The sequence below is a fragment of the Lepus europaeus genome, chromosome 3 (genome assembly GCF_033115175.1).
Source record: "Lepus europaeus isolate LE1 chromosome 3, mLepTim1.pri, whole genome shotgun sequence".
Classification (NCBI taxonomy): domain Eukaryota; kingdom Metazoa; phylum Chordata; class Mammalia; order Lagomorpha; family Leporidae; genus Lepus; species Lepus europaeus.
In genome coordinates this window covers 30,552,813-30,571,033 of record NC_084829.1, presented here as the reverse complement: position 1 = coordinate 30,571,033, position 18,221 = coordinate 30,552,813, and the positions used below count along the sequence as shown (strand labels likewise).

General features: G+C 47.9%; 1 protein-coding gene across 3 annotated transcripts in view; it reads left to right on the top strand.

Moving 5' to 3' along the window:
• The first annotated feature begins 4,660 nt into the window (after positions 1 to 4,660).
• The window catches only part of TRIM26 (tripartite motif containing 26), a 36,916-nt gene continuing 23,355 nt past the window's right edge, over positions 4,661 to 18,221 (top strand). For 2 of the 3 annotated variants that reach the window (XR_009865404.1, XM_062185543.1), the window contains exon 1: positions 4,661 to 4,791. The gene's annotated coding sequence lies outside the window, so the exon portion shown is untranslated. Of the gene's footprint in view, positions 4,792 to 5,008; positions 5,121 to 18,221 lie in introns of all 3 variants that reach the window. The other variant, XM_062185549.1, reaches the window with a different exon arrangement.

Below are 18,221 nucleotides of genomic sequence, written 5' to 3'. Positions count from 1 at the left end.
TTCACAAGAACCGTAACACAAAACATGTCACAGCAATTTCCTATGCCCCATCATATGCAAACTCATTTTTAGGGAGCAATCATGCATTCTTCCTCAGGTTACACCAGAACCACACAAGAAATGTACCTACAAAATCTTCTTAACGTTCGCAATTTAGGGCCAGCATTGTGGCGGAGTGTGTAAAGCTGCTGTCTGTGATGCCAAGATCCCATATGGGTGTTGGTTCAAGTCCCAGCTACTCCACTTCCAATCCTGTTCCCTACTAAAGTGCCTTGGAAGGCAGCAGAGGATGGCCCAAGTCCTTGGCCCTGCACCCATGTGGAAGATCCACAAAAAGCTCCTGGCTTCAGAGTGGCCCAGCCCCGACCACTGCAGCCATTTTGGGAGTGATCTAGCAGATGGAAAATCAATCTCTCTTTCTCTCTCTCTCTCTCTCTCTCTCAGACTCTGGCTTTCAAATAAATAAATCTTAAAAAAATTCTCATTTCATATACCAGACCCCTTGGCCTAGTCAACAATTACTATTTCAAAGCATTACTGTGGATCTTCAGAACTATATGAAGTAGATATGGTTAACATTTCCATTTTACAGAGGAAAACCTGTGACTCTGAGATGTTGAGCAAGTCCCTCAAAGTCTCATAAAAAGTAAGTCAAGAGGATTCAAGTCCATGGTGTTTAACTCCCTCCTAACCTGCCCCATATACTGCCCTGGACTCCATCTGGAATGAACACAGCACTAGAGCCCCATGGGAGGAAATTTTAGCTGTTTTCAGTACGTTGGGGAGAGCCGGTGAGTCTGAGTGCCACTGCACCAGCTCTCGTGTGCTTATTTGGTCCTTCATGCCTGTGCAGCTGTTTGGAAGGAGAGACATTTTCTCACTGCTAATGGGACTCCTATTCAGTACCACCAGGAGACAAATCGTAGGTTGTCCTGAGAGGTGGTAACCATACACTGCAAGGGACGCCAGAAAGTGACAGGTGAAATTGTAGAGGGAAACCGACTGGCTGACTTGGCTGCCTGAGCGGCAGCAAGGGAAACTTCTCCCCTTGAATCCTGGGAGACTCCTCTAGTCTGGGAAAGTCTACCATTGGAGATCAAACCCCAATATACACTTAAGGAGACCCAAAGGGCACTCTCTTGGGATCACAGCCTCCATGCAAACAATGGCTCCCATCCGAGGAGGGAAAAATTCATCCTCCTGCCTCATGCCGATGGAAAAGTTCTTAAGACTCTCCACCAAACTTTCCATCTAGGGCAAGATAAGACCTTACAAGTGGCCCAGCAACTATCTACTGGGAAAAGTCTTTAAAAGACAATCAATTAGGCTATAGGAGCTTGCAACCTATGCCTCAATAAACCTCAGAAGCCAAATGTTCCCACTTCCCGGAATGCAAAGAAAGGGAAGATATCCAGGGGGAAGAATGGCAGTTGGATTTTACTTATGTGCCTGAGACCAGAAATGCCCAGGACCTTGTAGTCTGGGTAGACATCTCTGCTGGTTGAGTTGAAGTGTTTCCCTGCAGGACTGAAAAGGCTATGGAGGTAACCAAAGTTCTTCTTACAGAAATTACCCTGAGATTTGGACTCCAAAAAAATCTACAGAGTGACAGTGGTCCTTCCTTAAAACAGCAGTCACACAAGGAGTCTCCAAGGCTCTCGGCATTCAATATCATCTCCATTGCACACACAGACCCTCATCCTCAGGAAAGGTAGAAAAAAACTAATGACATCCTTAAACCACACCTAAGAAAGCTGCCCCCAGGAAACTCATATCCCCTGGGTAAATCTGCTACCCAGAGCATTCATTCTCATTAGAAATACCCCTTCTGATTTAGGCCTAAGCTCTTTCAAGAAGCCATGTGGGGGCCAGCGCCGTGGCTCAACAGGCTAATCCTCCGCCTAGTGGCGCCGGCACACGGGGTTCTAGTCCCGGTCGGGGTGCCGGATTCTGTCCCGATTGCTCCTCTTCCAGGCCAGCTCTCTTCTGTGGCCCAGGAGTGCAGTGGAGGATGGCCCAAGTGCTTGGGCCCTGCACCCCATGGGAGACCAGGAGAAGCACCTGGCTCCTGCCTTCGGATCAGCGTGGTGTGCCGGCCGCAGCGGCCATTGGAGGCCATTGGAGGGTGAACCAATGGCAAAGGAAGACCTTTCTCTCTGTCTCTCTCTTTCACTGTCCACTCTGCCTGTCAAAAAAAAAAAAAAAGCCATGTGGGAGATCTTTCCTTACTAATGATCTAGTGACATACCAAGAAACCATTCGCCTCACTAAATCTATTGCTGAATTAGCCAAATTCCAACAAGCTCTTCAACAATGACCTGAAAAACTGCCAAGTCTTTGGGAATTCCTAAATTCAATAGTGGAGACTTAGTGCTGATAAAAGTTCTTCCTAGTCACTCTCCATGTCTTCCTGAATCCTGGGGAGGCCCTTTGACTGTCATCCTGTCTGCTCCCCCACAGTAGGGGACTCAGGCCACGATGCCTGGATCTATCCTACTGAAGTCTGGACCTCTGGAGCCTCAGCAAGACCAAACTCTGGGAAACAACCCCAGGTCTGACCCAAGCAAGGACAACGACCCCTGTGAAGCCACAGAGGGACTCAAGGCTTTGCGTCCTCTAGGATTAAACAACCAGAAGCCATCAAGCTTCAGGCTGTACTCCAGGTGAAGCCCCCAAGAACATCCACATTCTACCAGGGATCCCTAGATCAATCCTCAGAGGAATGTTCTGCTGCTGTTTCATCTCTGTGCCCTTTGTCAGCATGATGTAGCCAGAGTGGTTGTCACCCCAAACCCCTAATGGCTGTTAGGGTCCATTCTTCTGGTGGGGGGCGGAATGCGAGGAGTTAACTGGGCTAATAGGCAGTTAAGTCAGTTGGAATGTGTCAGGCTAATGCACAGTTAGTTAAGTGCACTTAGTTTTTATCAGGTGGGAAAGCTAGACAGGATTGTAATCCCTGCCTTCTGATTGGCTGTTATTCTGCCCCCGCCCCCGATTGGTTAAATCCAGGTCTGGTTTTCAGAAGGGGGCCAATAGAGAGAGCTATTTTTTTTTTCCTAAAGGGCAGGCCTTTAGAGGCTTAACTGGCAACTCCTCCCGTGAAGAGCCCTCCTGACTGCTGTGTCAGTAGGTCTCTCGCTTTCAATAAATCTCGCTTTGCTCACTTCCCCCTGTCCATGTGGAAATTCTTCTTCGCCATGAGACAAGAACTGAGATCACCTTCACCGTTTTGCAACACCAGCAGCTGGAGAGGCAAGTACCACCCTGTGCTGCCTCTGAGCACAAAGCAAGCTTGGGAGTCACTTGTATTCCCAGCATCCACTTCTGTTGCGCTTGCTTGGACCCGAGAAGCTGCGTCAACCAGACGTAGTGTTCTGGGCAAGGGAATAGCGAGGCTGAGGCCAGCATTCAGAAACGCCCACGCTGAGTTCATTCACTCAACATGCATTTATTGAGTGACAACCACAGCTAAGGAACACGGGTGACGTTTCCACTCCCATGCGGCTTAGGAGGATGGAAAATAAACATGCTCACAAATAAACAAGATGCTTGGAAAGCTGACAGCTGTATGAAGAAAGTAAATCAAAACACGACGGGGGTCCTGATGTAGACTGGGTGATGGAGGAAGGGCTTTCCGACAGGTCAGTTGAGCAGGTGCATGGCTGACAAGAAGGGGGCTCTGGGAGCAGGGTGGTTCAAAGCTCCCGGAGGGAGTGGTGGCAAGCGGGCGTCAGAGAGCCACCACAGGCTCTCCGGGGGCCCTTCGGGCACCTTCCGTGTCCCTCTAAGGGTGTGGGGAAGACAGCGGAGAAGTGTAAGTGGGGGAGGGGAGGAAGGCCCAGGTGGACGAAGCGCCACGGCTGCAGTGCGGCAGAACGGCCTGTAGGTGGGGCGAGCACGGCGGAGAGCCGCTCGGCAGCACTCACTCTCTTCCACCACAGCAACTACAGAACAGGTTCTAACTATGCCGAGGCCACCGTCAGGGCGGGGCCGGGGGTGAGGGCGCCGGGGACGCGCCCTGCCACACACCACGGGCGCTCTGGCGCGGGAAGGCCCCCCAGGCTTTCGGAGCCTCGGCTTTCCTTTCTGTCAGATGGGGGCAATGCTTGCCTTCAGGCCATTTTACCTCAGGCGCCTCAGAGGTGGTGGTTAATTTTTGTAAACAGGCCCTAGAGACTATTCGCTGGCGAAGATGCTACCTTGTTCCGGAAGCAAATTTAGGCCGCTCTGGGGGTGGGGGTGGGAGGATATTTAATATTAAGCACCTGGCGACGGTTACTGAGCCTCAAAATGCACTCCGACTCGGATCCAGCACTGAGTGGGGATCGCGAGGGTAGCTCGGCGTCTCGGGAGGAGGGAAGGGGATCTAGCACCCCAGAGTCCCAAGCAGGGGTCTCATTAGGCCTCCGAGTCTGGCTCCCCCAAGCCTGTAACGGCACCGGCCTTGCGCTTCAAACTCCGGCGGCGGCTCCGGCGCAGCCCCGCCCCGCCGGATTTCGGTTTCCTTTTCGCGAGTCCTGCCGCTCCACCCCCCGCAACCGCCTGGGGATTTGCCCAGTGATCAGTGACGTAGGGGAGACCGAGGTGCCCATTGGCAGACGGAGTTCGGCAGCGACCAATCCCAGGGCCGCTCGGGAAAAATCTCGGTGGAGGGCCTGGAAGAGCCGGGAGATTACGGGGCGGGGACGAGCTGTCGCGCTCGGGGGCTCGTGGAGGAGCGGGACCCCGAACGTACCGGCGCGGGAGAGAGGCGACCCCAGCCCCGGATTCGCGACCCGGAGCTCGGGACTGGTGAGTGGCGGCCTCCGATGAGAACTGCCGCGAGGCGGCGGTCTGAGCAGCGCGGCTCAGGGTCGGGCGGCCGCTGGGCCCCGGGGCGGAGCGGGGCCAGGCCGCCCGGCGGGCTGGGGCGCGGGCCGGACTCGCCGCCACCTCCCCGCCGGCCCAAGCCCTGCCGCTTCGCCCGCCCCTGCACCTGCGGGTCCCTCCCGGGCCTTTCTGCTTTCAGGGCTCAGTGTGGACGCGTATCCGTTCCAGTCCCGCAGCCAGAAGTCCGCGGGGCCCGGATGACGGTCTGGTTGCTCGGAGCCGGGTAGAGACACGGCCAATCCGGCTCCGTGGTCAGAGTCAGGTTTTCTTGCCTTTCCTTCCTTTTTCTGTTTCGTCAGAATAAACCGGTTTAGCCACATAGGCTTGAGAGCTGCGAATTCTCTCTCTGACCTTAGAAATAAGTGCATGAATTTAACTTTGTGGAGTAAGCGAGAGACAGACACTTCCAAATAACCAGCAGGTTCCAGTGTCTGACACTGCAGCCAGTCGTGTGTGCTTGAAGAGAGGGGAGAGTGACATTGGTTCAAGCATGCCCGAACCTTCTGTTTAAGTGTTGGCTGAAATCATAAACCTAGCGTATTTAACCCCCAAGTTTTAAAGAAATTACCTTTTAGAAAAAAATGGACATTTTTATGGTCTTCAAATTGCAGTTTTTAAAAATAGAGTATTTTAAACATTGACTTTATTTTTTATAGCAGTTTTTGTATTTACAGAAAAATTGAAAAGACAGTACAGAGTTCCCATATAAAGTATCATGCAGACTCTTGCCCCTGTTAGCAGCATCTTGCATCAGTGTGGTGCATTTGTTGCAATTAATGGACCAGGGGCCATTATTACTAACCAGAGTCCCCAGCAAACTCATATTTCCTTAGTTTTTTTTTTTTTTCCTTAAAAAAGCACTTTTTCTGTTTCATGAGCCAGGTTGCCACTTTATGTTCAGTTCTACATCTCCTCATGTTCATTTTGGCTGTGGCAGTTTCTCAGACTTTGTTTTGATGACCTTGACAGTTTTGAGTAATACTGATCATGTATATTGTAGTTGGAATTTGTCTGAATTTTTTTCCCTAAGACTTTGCTTCATGAGGTGTAGTGGAGGAGTACCACAGAGGCGGTTTGCCGTTTTCACCAGATCATATCAAGGGTACATGCTATCAGCATGACTTAAGGCTTGTTGTTGGCCTTGGTCACCTGGATGCAAGAGTGAAGGGTTTCCCCCTTTTGCATACTGTACTCTTAGAATGAAGCCACTGTGTGCAGCTCCCACCTTAGGAGTAGGAGCTGTGCTCTCCTCCTTGAGGGCTGTGTCCACATACATTATTAGGCATTTTCCTGGTGGGAGATTGGTCTCCTTCTTCTCCCGTGTTTATTAACGTATTCACTCATTTATGTCAGTGTAGACTCATGGGTTATAATCCCATACTGCTTTATTTTGCTAGTCAAAATGTTGCAGATGAGTCCATTGGGGTTTTTTCAGGTTGGCTCCTGTGCTCATGCTAGGATGTGTTTTCCTAGAGCCTTTTACTGTTGAAACACTTAATAATTGTACGACCTCACCTTGAACTTCAAACAGCCTGGTAAATTTGGCAAAACATTTTCTCCTTGTTGCAAGACAAGGAAACTGAGGCCCAGGGGCAGTAGACGCCACTTCCTGTAAGGAGTAACAGGATGGACTCAGTTTAGCTGCCACCCCCCCTCAGAAGAGAGCCTGTGGTTAGAATTGAGGTTTTGGGGGGTGACTGAGAGACAAAGGCTCTCAGGATCTGAATGGAGACGACATGGAGGGTGACTAGAAGCTGACTGTTGTTTTTGAAAAGAAAAGTTTGATTTAGCTAACATCCAGGATGAATTAGAACTGCCAGCTTGGTTGAAATGGAATATTGATGTCTCCCCCCACCAAAAAAAAAAAAAAAAAAGTTGTATATGTAGAGAAAGGCTCAGGGAGATCTGGGTAACAGCGTTTGTGGCCAGGAAGGGAGTGTGGTGAAAGGGCGGAGAACAGAGGAGAATCAGAGGACATGCAGTAGTTAGGTTTTATTGCTTAAATCCTGATAGGAGCTCCCTGGGAAGAAGGAGGGTTATTTTACCTTTCAGTTTGGAGGCCCTAGTCCAGTGTCTAGCAAAGCCTGGCCATGGCAAAGTGGGTGGGGAACTATCATATGGTGAGCCAGGAAGCAGAGAGAAGCTAGGCCCAACTTGGCTCTAACAGCAAACTCTCTGGCAAGAAGTAGCTTCCAAGGGCAGGCTCCCCAATTATCTAAAGACCTCCCAGCAGACCCATGTCTCAGATGTCATAATTAGGTCAAGTCTCCACCCTAAATCCATCATCAACCTGTAGCATTATTTAAACATCTGCCTGAGTTTGGGGAGCCATGTCCTGTCCAACCCGCATCAGGATGACTTTGATTTCATCAATACCTGCAAACCCCACCCCCCCTACTTTGTGCCAGACCAGCGAGATGTGACCTTAGGTTCACACTGGAGCTGTGTGAGAAGATGGATAAAAATGTCAATTCAGGAGTACCGGGATAGAGCTGTCATAGAAATACAGTGTGTGTAGAACTGCAGGAGCTAACTGGGGAGGGATTCATTCAGCCCAGAGTTGGGATGGGCACAGAAAGGAGCTCAAAAATCAGGGGATGCATCTGACTGGAGCCTTCAGGGGATTGAGAGAAGAGCATATCCAAGAGCACAGGTGGTGAGTGGGGAAGTGAGAAAGGGGCTGTCTTCCCCGTTTGGTGAGCCTAACAGTCACAGCATTAAGGTGGCTGATGCAGTGTTTGGGGCTGGACAAGTCAGTTGGGGCCAGATAATGGAGGGACTTGAACGTGTCCTATTGTGTAGTTTTGACCTCAGCTATGGTTTGAAGCAAGAGAACAGGATGAGAGCTGTGTTAGAAAGTTTAAAAAAATATTTATTTATTTGAGAGGCAGAGTTAGAGATCTTCCATCTCTTGTTTCACTCCCTCAAATGGCTGCAACTGCCAGGGCTGGGCCAGGCCGAAACCAGAAGCCTGGATTTCTATCTGGGTCTCCCACGTGGGTGGTAGCACCCAAGTACTTGCCATTTTCCACTGCTTTCCCAGGTGCATCTGCGGGGAGCTAGGTCAGAAGTGGAACAGCAGGGATTTGTGCTGGCACTCATGTGGGATGCCGGCCACACCGGGCGCAGCTTAACTCTGCACCACAGCTCCAGCCCCTGTGTTAGAAAGATGATTCTACTAGCACTTTGTAGCAGATACACTGCGTCTCACCAAATCTAAGATGCCGTTAATTATTTTATGTGCCCATATTTTATATTCCATGTAGAAAAAAATGTTTTGCCAGTTAAATTATTATATGCTGTTGACCACATTTCAGAGGCATTATCATGTAATGTCACAGGTGTCTCAAATTTGGTGAAAAACAGTAACTCCATAGCTGATGACTTAGATCCCTACTTCTCCCTGGGTATGGGTTGTTGGGGTATCTCTATCTTGCTGTCCCGTAGATGTTGAACACACAGACTGTGTTTGAGACCCTGAAACAGCTAAATCTGATATACTGGTCCATTCCTGCCCGATGGCCAAATTGTCAGCAATGCCTGTAATCAAGCAGTAATTCCTACCCAAAGGTTTCAGCTAAATTCATTGTGCTTTGGTTGCTTTTGGTAACGGCAATGCCTTTTAAACAAAAAAGATTTTATTCATTTATTTGAGAGAAGAGTTACAGAGACAGAGCAGCACACACATGGGCGCATGGACACACACACACACACACATCTTCCATTCCAAATGGCTATAACAGCTGGGACTGGGACAGGCCGAAACCAGGAGTCTGGAACTGTATCCTGGTCTCTCATATGGGTGCAGGGGCCCGGGTACTTGGCCCATCATTTACTACTTTCTCAGGCACATTAGCAAGAAACTGGAATGGAAGTGGAGCAGCTGGGACTTGAACTGGCACTCATATGGAATACTGGCATTACAGGCTGTGCTTAACCCATTGTGCCACAGTGCTGACCCCTGTTTTTATTTGTTTATTTTTTAAAGATTTGTTTTATTTATTTGAAAGTCAGAATTACAAAGAGAGAGAGAGAGAGCTTCCAAACTTTGGTTCACTCCTCAAATAGTCTCAATGGCTGGAGCTGGGCTAGGCCAAAGCCAGGAGCCAGGAGCTTCTTCCAGGTCTCCCACGTGGGTGCAGGGGCACAAGCACTTGGGCCAGCCTCCACTGCTTTCCCAGGTGCATTAGGGAGCTGGATCAGAAGTGGAACAGCTGGGACTTGAACCAGTGCTTATATGGGTTGCATGCATCACAGGCAGCAGCTTAACCCACTGTACCACAACACCAGCCCCTATTTTTATTTTTTTTTAAAGATTTATTTATTTGTTTGAAAGAATTACAGAGATAGGGAGGGAGAGAGTGAGAGAACAGCAGTAACTTTATGTTGCACGTTAAATATGCTGATGCACTTGCCAAACCTTTATTACTGTTTGTTTTGTGAATGGCCTGTATGTTCTCCCCGCCCCTATTTCGTCATCGTGATTCTGAGGTCAGAAAGGTCAAGACCGTAGCCCTGGGCTGCAGAGTGGCTGAGTCTGGGTAAAGGTTCGGTGTCTTAGACTTAACCTAGGGCTCTTCCCTGTGGGCTTTGGTTAGAATGACAGCTAAGGGTGTTAGACGATTCTGCTTTATTTCCTCTCTCAGAATTCCTAGGAGCTGTGGGGAGGAACCACCTGACTGAGTGCAGGCTGGAGATGGCTGTGGCCTGGCAGGTTATAGTCTACCTGTTGGGGCTGGAGATAGAACTGCCACTCAGTGTCTTCCTTTGTCTCAAGACCTCTGTCTGGATAAGCAGGCTGATTTTTCTGCACAAGCTCATTGTGTGTTCCAGCCCAGTAACCTTCAATAACCTCTGCTGTGTCAGGATTTTTTTTTGTAGGTAACAGACAAGTCCAGAAAGGGTGTGTAATGGCTCATGGGACTGCAGAGTTCAAGAATAGGGCTGGCTTCAGGCACACATTGATGCAGGCTTTCAAAAGATGTCATCAGGATCTGGTTTCTTTTACGTCATCTCTCTGAGTTGCCTTCATTCTCAGACAGGCTAACCCTCTGGTTTAGCAGGCTTGCCCTAGTAATGCCAAACCAAATAACCTTACTTCTTTCAAGCTTTCAAGAAACCACAAGAATCATTTCCCTCCCCAGCTGTGCCCCATGCCTCCATGTCTCAACAGAGTCTTCTTGTCATTAAGTGTAATAGTCACATTCTCTCTCCTGAGGCAGGTGGGGACTTGGGGGCGGGGCATCATTGACAGGCTTAAGACTTCGCTTTTTGCTTCTCCGCTTTGAGCTGAGGGAGAGCTCTGTCCTAAGCTTCCCAGAACGGAATTGGGTAAAGTTACTAAAGGAAGGAAGGATAGAAGAAGCACTTATTAGATAGAGGAAAGAGCACAGTTGTCTTCTGCTATTGTAGAATTCCTAGGCCTGATACTGGGCCTGTCTCATGGTGTTTCTTTATTTTTAGAATTACACACACACACACACACATTCTAATTTCTCGATCATCAGATTGGCAAAAATTTTAAACGTTAATAAGTGTTGGTGAGGCTGTGGAGCAATGTGCATACTTATAGCCTGCTGGTGGGGTGGATTTGACTGCAGTCACTTTGGAAAGAATTGGGCCTGAAACAATCAGAAGGCCATGAAAAGTAGAATGCATTAAAGAATTATATAGTTATAGAGCACCAATGGAAATAAACAAACAGGTTGCAGTCATACAAACGAACTTCACAAACATGGTGGTGTTGGTAGTCAAACAAAAAACAGCCATGCAATATGATTTCATTCACTTAAGGCTCAAGACCAGGAGTAGTAACCTATTGTTTACTATTGTTTATGGATACATAGCTAGGTCCAAACCAAAGAAAAGGGAAGGGGAGATTACCATTATAATTTATTCCACCATAACCATTTTCTTGGATATAGCATTTTCTTCTCCTGGGATTCTGTCCTGGGATACTGGGACCAGATAGTGATGTGCAGGCTGCTGTTCTTGGTGGTCCCAGGAGTATGAGGGTATCATCTCTTTCCCTAGCAACTTAACCTCTACCTGGAGAGGATGGACAAATGGCTCTTTGAGCAGCCACTTTGGGAGCATCTTCCTTGCATCAGGTACTCTGCGTATGTGTTTCTTCTGTTTCCGTAGCCTGTTTTTATTGTCTACTCCATGCCAAGCACTGTGCTAGATTCTGGGGATTAGACAGATACAGTCTTTGTCACTTTGTCCTTGTTTGGTGGGGAAAGCTGTTGTTAAACCTGGTATAAGAAGTTGGGACTTAAAATGGCAGAGAAATAGAGGGTGCAATACTGGATGAGTTCTGTCTACAAAAGAGAGAGCTCCTGTGGCCCTGGGCTCAGGGGTCAGGAAAAATTTGCTTTCAGCTGAGACCTCAAGCTGGCAGCTGTTGGCTAAGTAGGGGAGGGAATGGTGTTCTCTGTGGGCAGAACAGGATCTTCAAAGGTAGGAAAGAGCCTGGCACTTCATTTGAGGGATGGAGAGGGGTTTCGGTTTGGCTTTGGGGTTGAGATGAGGAGTGGCAGGAAATGAGCTTGGAGGCAAAGGCTGGGCCTACATTATCTGGGCCTCCCGTAGGAAGGAAAGGCGTTTTGACTTTTCCCTGGAGTTCCAGAAGCCATTGAGGGTTCTAACCAGGGTAGTTATGTAAGCAGGTAGCAGGGTGTGTTGGAGGGACAGAAGGCTAGAGTGGCAGGAGCACTGAGAGCAAAAGAAGGAAAGGTTTAGGGAAGCTAAAACCTGCAAGGTTTCATAATTCCTACAGTTGGATCTGCTTGCAGCCTGTGGAGGATTACTCAGTTATGTTGCTGGGTATAAATTCTAGAAGGGCAGGCACTTTGCCATTTTTACTCCTTGCTGTAACCTTAGCACCTGGCCCATAGTGGGCCGCCGTAGATACCTGTTAACCATTGAATGAATTGTATCACTGCTGCTGAAATGCTCAGTGGCTTCCAAGGCCTGTTAAGATAAAGTCCAGAATTCTTAATGTAGCCCACAGAGTCTTGTGTAATCTGTCCCTCCTGTTAACCACCTCCTTCCTCACAAGTCCCAACAGTCTGTCCCACCCGCTCGCCGCACCGTCCCCAGCCTCAGCCAGTCATCTTTTCCTTAAGCTCACCGCTGTCCTTACCCTCTGGGCAGTTGATTTCCACTGCTTTCTGAGGATCACCCTCCAGCTCACTCCCCAGTGGGGAGGAAGATTTTATTTTCCAGGCACCAAAATACAGCGTGGTGGAGTAGAGAGAGCCCCAGCTGGGAGGGCTCACAAGGGCTCTGCCACTGGCAAGTCAAGCCAAGGTGTGGGCCCTCACCTTCCTTATCTTCCTCATCAGGGGGTTTGGCTAGTGATATGCAATCCTCATTAGACATTAGAACAACCTGGAGAGTTATTTTAAAGTACCAAAGCCTTCAGGTATTCTGACACAGTTGTTCCAGGTGTGTTTTGAAGCTTCTCTAGGTGACTCTTACGTGTAGTCCATGTTGCCAACCATCCCCCTAGGTGAAAAAGGATTCCTTATATTCTCTGGTGCAGATGGCATTTGAGAATATTTTAGGCAAGAGAGAGCTTGGTTAATTATTCATCATCTGATGAATGTCCACACAGATACACTGAGAACTCCTGACTTTTTAAACAAAATGATTTTTATTTTATTTGAAATGCAGAGAGAGAGGGAAGGAGAGAGAGGGGGGTCTTCCATCTGCTAGTTCATTCCCCAAATGCCTGCACCAGCCAAGGCCGCACCAAGCTGAAATCAGGAGCCTAGAACTCAATCCGGGTCTCTCATATGGGTGGCAAGTATTGAGTACTTGAGCCGTCACCTGCTGCCTCTCAGGGTAGACATTATCAAGAAGTTGGGTGGAAGTGAAAGAGCTGGGACTCAAATCAGGAAGTCCAATGTGGGATGCAGGCAGTGTCTTAACAGGTATGCCAAACACTTGCCCCAGAACTCCCATCTTTGTCCCATGGCAGAGCTGTCCATTGGTCAGGCACAGGACAAGGGCACTGTCGGCTGGCTGCTGCTCCTGTGCCCCTCTCGGAGCCCTGTGGAAATTTCCACTGTTCAGAGCATTTCTGGAGCCCGGCCTTGGTGGTTTGCATGATGGGCACTGTGCTTCAAAGCACCACTGATGCTCAACCTGGTGGGTGAAAATCACACAGATGCGACCATAGTGATGCACTGTCCACAGTCACCATCACCTCCTGGGACAGCGCGACGCCCAGCCACAGCCACATCCAGGGCAGGAAACTCTGGGGCCTCACTGGCAGTGGTGCGTTCACTCCTCTAATATCCACTTTCAGATAGTTTGCTTTTTGCCCGTGTTCTTCCTTCTCCAGGTTTGTTAGAGGCATTGCAAAAGAGTTTACTCCTAGGAGATTAAGAAGTGAGGTTTAATCTGGGCCCCAAGAGCCTTTAATCGGGGTTTCCTTCAAGACATGGAGCCTGAGGCGGAGTGCTTTGGAATTATAGGAAGAAGGGGTTCTTGTTTGGAAGTCCAAGTAGGTGCTTGAGGCATTTGAGGGGTCCCTGAACTGGTAGCCTGGAGGCCAGGGTACACACCCAGGCCCTTCTATTTTCTGAGCCCATTTGGGATTCAGTGTCTTCTAGGATACCTCTCTGTGACTTCTAGGAGCCGGAGACAGGGGGAGGCAGGGAGGCAAGTACTGATGGGTTGCAGAGGCCACAGAACATGGAAGGGGATTTTTATGCATACAGAAGCAGCAGTTGGCTGCTATTGTGAAACCAGGGGCCAGAGTTTGGATCCTTTTCCTCCTGAACTGGGTCGGGGTAGAGGTGAGGGTATGAACGTTCACAACAGTGCCATCCTCAGCTCATTTTCGCAGCTCACGGGGATTCTCACAGCCAAAAATCGTGCAGGATATCAGCGTCCTGAAAGGTACCGCTAGAAGTTGCACAGTGTCCTCCCTGCCAGTCTGTTGACATTTGCAGATTAGCTATTATGAGATCCAGAGACTCGCAGGGGAAAGGTGGTTGCAGGAAGGGGATCTCAGAGAAAGTCTGGAGTCCCTCCAGTTCTGCCTGTGAGGAGGGTGCCAGGACGCTGCGGGGCTTGTACTGTGGAGCATCTTCCTATCACAGCTAGCTTCTGGCTTATTGAAAGGACAGAAGGGGCCCTCACCCCGGCCCCTGGAGCAACGGTGTGTGACTTGTGGTACCAGGTAATCCATGAGGTGCTTTCGTGAGTTCAGCACTCTCATTTGGGTTAAGGGAATGGGAGTGTGCCACATCCTCTCAGGTTTTTTTCTCGTTCTTTTATAGTTTCTATCTGCCCAAGAACCAGGGATGGACTTACAATCCCTTATTGTTGAAACCTGCTCAGCTAATCAGAGAAGGCACACATGAGAAGGAGCATCTCATAGAGGAGTGTGGGAAGTTGGGGGATAGGTCTCGGAGAGGGTGAATTTTGCATTGGACTTAATAGAAGGGTGTGCAGAAAGGGAACAGCCTGTTGCTCCCACTCAACCCCATTTCTGGTAATTCTGAACCCTGGAGATCCTCCTTCCACCTCTGAAAGGAGAAACCCTGTTGGACAGGGAAGCCTTGCTGCTCGCCCACATGTTAAGGTTTGCTCTAGTGAAGGCAGATATACGCCCCTTTTCTTCTGTCAGCACAGCTCAGCTTACAGGGCCCTTCCATGTAGATGACCTCACTGGGGCTTCTAACAAAGGAGTTGGTATTTGGCTCCTTTCTACAGTGCGCTCGGGTGAGGAAGAGTGTAATGGACTGGCTGAGGCATTGCTACCAGGCACTGCAGCCTCGCCATGTGCTCCTGGGCAAGGCAGGTGACCCTGTGGACCCGAGTTTCCTCAGAAGAGTATCCTGAGCATGACACATCTTCAGATGTGCAAATGGCAGATGTGGTGAGTCCGTTGTCATTGACTCGGAGTCAAATGCCATTGCCAGTGTTTGGTGCAGTGGTTAAGCTACTGCTTGGAACACTCACATCCTGCATGGGGATGCCTGGGTCTGAGTCCTGGTTTCACTTTTGGTCATTTTCTGCTAATGTGCCCCCTGGGAGGCAGCAAATGATGACTCAAGTGATTGGGTTCCTGCCACCCACATAGAAGACCAAGATTGAGTTCCTGGCTCTTGGCAACAGCCCTGGCTGTTGTAGTAATTTGGGGTATGAACCAGCAGGTGGAAAATCAATCTCTCTCCCTCTCTCTGACTCCATCTCTGCCTTTCAACTAAATAAAAACTTAAAAATGCCCTTGCCAATTTGTTGGTCACCCAGTTATTGTGTTTCAGAGTACCAACTTGAACTTGGGTTGTTCAACCTCTGCATTTACACTTGGCATGTTTTTTTTTTTTAAAAAAAATATTTATTTATTTATTTGACAGTCAAAGTTACACAGAGAGAGAAGGAGAGGCAGAGAGAGCCACACTGATCCAAAGCCAGGAGCCAGGAGCTTCTTCCAGGTCTCCCACGCGAGTGCAGGGGCCCAAGGACTTGGGCCATCTTCCACTGCTTTCCCAGGCCATAGCAGAGAGCTGGATCGGAAGTGGGGAAGCCAGGTCTTGAACCGGTGCCCATATGGGATGCCAGTGCTTCAGGCCCGGGCATTAACTGGCTGCGCCACAGCGCCGACCCTATACTTGGCATCTATGTATTCAGCATACACATATGCAAGTACTATGGGAAGGCACCTTTCAATATACCTGCTGTATTATGTTCAAGGTAGAGTTTGAATAACCAAACAGTGCGATAGAACAAAGAAGTAGTTCTCTGTTTAGTTGGGAAAGATTCTCAAAAACAAACGGTTGTATAAAATTAACATTGTTTTCAGTTTACTTGAGTGCAAGTGTTTGTTCAACAAGTGTGTATTGAGATTCTACAAGGTGGCCAACATCTTGATCTCTGTGTCAGTGATTTAAACATTTTTGGTGGTTACAGACCCTTTTCAGAATGTGATAACTCTTAGCCCCTCTCTCCAGAAAATTTTTTTAACTTTTTCTTTTTTTTTTAATTAAACTTTTATTTAATGAATATAAATTTCCAAAGTACAGCTTATGGGTTACAATGGCTTCCCCCTCCCAAAACTTCCCTCCCACCCACAACCCTCCCCTTTCCCGCTCCCTCTCCCCTTCCAATCACATCATGATTCATTTTCAATTCTCTTTATATACAGAAGATCAGTTTAGTATATATTAGGTAACGATTTCAACAGTTTGCCCCCATATAGCAACACAAAGTGAAAAAAAAATACTGTTGGAGTACTAGTTATAGCATTAAATAAGAGTGTATAGCACATTAAAACTTTTTCTTTTATTTGGCTGGACCATTTCAAATTAAGTTGTAGCAATGAATTTTTAAATATTGCAGCATCCATTGCCTAAAGATATAGCCATTCTTGTGCAAATCCTCAATCTATAACATTAAGGAAATAATCTTAATATGATGTGCTATCCAATCTTACTTTTAAAAAGATGTATTTATTTGAAAGATTGTCAGAGAGATAGTGAGAGACAGAGACAGAGAGGGAGAGAGATCATCTATCTGCTGGTTTACTCCCCAGATAACCACAACAGCTGAAGCTGGACCAGGCTTGAAGCTAGGAGCCGTGGACTCCATCTGGGTCTCCTGCATGGGTGGTCAAGTACATAAGCCATTACTTGATAATTACGAGGGTGTACATCAGCGAGAAACTAGATTAGAAACAGAGGTGTTGGGACTTGAACCAGCCACTTCAGTATGGGCATCCCAAGCATCAACTTAGCTCCTGTTGCGAATGCCCGCCCCCTTTTTGTGTTTTAAACAGAGTCCAGTCAAGGGTCACACATGTGTTTGGTTATTTCTGTTACAACATTGACTCTTTAATGACCAAGCCATTTGACTTGTGGAATGTCCCACATTCTGAATTTCTCTAATTGTTTCTTCATGTTGTGGTTTAATATTTCTGTCAGTACTTTTTTCCTATGTAATATACGGCCAAGTATTCCTTTGTCCCTTATATTTTCTGTAAACTGGAAGTTAGATTTAAAAAGCTTGATTAGATTTATTGAGGTTAGCTATTTTTGGCAAGGATACTTCAGAGGTGACATTGTGTTATTCGTAAGATGCCAGTTTGCTGCTGTTGGTGATGCTGGCTTTGGTCACTTGGTTTAGATGACCATCAGATCTCTTTCTCATCAAAACACACACGAAAGTAATGCATTGGATGGTATTATGGTACTGTCTTGTCACCCAGATGTTTCACCTGGTAGTTTTAGCATCCTTGGGTTATGTAGTGGCAGTTGCAAATGGTAATTTTCTTATACCATGTCCTTCCTCTACTTACTAGCTGATGGCCTGTGATCCCTAGCCAGTTCTATCTACTTAGTGCATACGCCGTAGTCTAGGTACAGTTTTAGGAGGTTTACCATTCCAGCAAAGCCCAGCATGAGCCTGGGTTAACATCAGCTCCAAGTGATGAAAAGTGTCATATTTATGGGTCAGGGGACATGTAGCTGAGCTTTTCATGGTCCTTTTCCATACCCAGTAAATTGTCCAACTACAGAGATAACACAGACTGCCCTCCAACAACAAAAAAAGCAGCCTCAGCTTTTAAACTTCCAGGTCATTCAACCAAGTTGAATGATGAAGTGGAGAGCGTGATAAAGCACTCCACAGCCCACAGGAATCACCCAGTCCATTCCCTCCCCCTCTCCTGACCCTTTGTAGTCTGTTACATTGCAAGAGGGCTGGACCAGGCAATTCCTCGCATTTCTACTAGCCTTACTAACATTCTTGGAATTTATATCACCTTCAGATGCTAGTTAAATTCCTTGGTCCCTTTATTTGAGCTTTGTATGTATGTGTTTTTTGTCACTCGTTAACTCTTTTAAAGTCACACATATCTAAATCCATTAGTGCTTCCCATTGAAGTTTACTTCAACAGTATAATCTCTTTCATTTGTATAGTACATTTGTATCAAGTACTTCCACTTGATAAAGCACTGTTTTTTTTTTTTTTTCTTCATTTTGTTTGAAGGGCAGAGAGATCATAAACCTGGTAGTTCACTCCCCAAATGCCCACCACAGTCACGGCTGTTTTGGCTGGGCCAAAGCCAGATGCTTAGAACTCAGTCCAGGTCTTCCACATGGGTGGCAGGGACCCAAGTACTTGAACCATCCTCTGTTGCCTCCCAGGGTGCACACTAGCAGGAAGCTGAATCAGAAGTGGAGGAGCCGGGACTCCAAAGTGGGTGCCGGCTTCCCCAGCTGCAGTTTTAGCTGCTGCACCAAATGCCTGCCCTGTGAAGTACTCTTTATGTATTATTGCCTTAGATTTGCTTTCTCTTTGAGTCTTAGGCACAGGGGGTTTTGTTCCTATTGCA